The sequence below is a fragment of the Dipodomys ordii genome, unplaced genomic scaffold (genome assembly GCF_000151885.1).
Source record: "Dipodomys ordii isolate 6190 unplaced genomic scaffold, Dord_2.0 Scaffold42, whole genome shotgun sequence".
Lineage (NCBI taxonomy): Eukaryota > Metazoa > Chordata > Mammalia > Rodentia > Heteromyidae > Dipodomys > Dipodomys ordii.
Genome location: NW_012267258.1, coordinates 3429779 through 3430672, shown reverse-complemented (window position 1 = coordinate 3430672; position 894 = coordinate 3429779). Strand labels below are relative to the sequence as shown.

Genomic DNA, 894 nt, shown 5'->3' with positions numbered 1-894 from the left:
CGCCCCGCCCCGGGCCCCAGCGTCGCCGCCTTTGTCTCGGCCCGCATCAAAGCTCATGGCTGAGCCCAGCCCGCCCTTTACAAGCGCCATTTTGTCCGAGGATTCCAGGCACCAGAGAACCTATTTCGCGGGAATCTACAGGGAAGGAAAATGACTCCGACGCAGCAGGAGTCAAAGTGGCCTCTCCAAGCGAATAGAAAGAGCGAATTACCAGGCTAGCCGCAAAAGCACAGAGAAGGCGGCACCGCCATCTTACCTCCACGGCCGTCCTGCGCCACGCCGCTCACCCTCGTCTGGCAGCGCTAGCCGCTCCTAAGTCGGCCCAGGGCTTCTCCACGCCCCCAGTTGCTGATTGGCTGTGGCGCTTACGACGGTCTTGTTCCCCATTGGTCGAAGGTGGCTGCCAGCACGTCGTAAAGGATGGGACACTCAGGACAGTTACTACTGGGAGTGGCTGGATGAGCTGTCTGTCACCTATACTCCGCCGCGGGAGTGTAGGCCGGCGAGGAGGCGCGCTGCGGAAGAATCGCCTTCTCTGGATATTTTTCCACCTTGCGGTTTGGCTCGTTTTGAGCTTTTGGTTCCTCTGACTATAATCCTACATTGCTGTTTCTTCACCAGCCCTGTGTAGAAAATCGGACAGAACGAGGCCGGTGGGACGCTATACATTTGACCCTTATTTATATAGCAAAAGGCTTTATTAGTTTTGTGAGCAGTTCCGCACATTTACTTATCATGTTGGTGTTTGGTGTTTATCGTGAGTCTGGGAAAATCGCAGCTACCATTTATTTAGTTGGTGTTTTATTATTGTTATTATTACTATTATTGGAGCAATCCTAAATGGTAGCGAATATTATCTCAATTTTACGTGTAACTTAACCAAGAAGCAGAATA

The 894-nt window shown here is 52.1% G+C and overlaps 1 protein-coding gene across 1 annotated transcript in view; it reads right to left on the bottom strand.

Annotated features, from left to right (window-relative positions):
* Kansl2 (KAT8 regulatory NSL complex subunit 2) overlaps positions 1-327 on the bottom strand; it is a 20577-nt gene extending 20250 nt beyond the window's left edge. Inside the window, exon 1 of the mRNA XM_013018785.1 lies at positions 257-327. The gene's annotated coding sequence lies outside the window, so the exon portion shown is untranslated. The remainder of the gene's footprint in view (positions 1-256) is intronic.
* Positions 328-894: the final 567 nt, after the last annotated feature.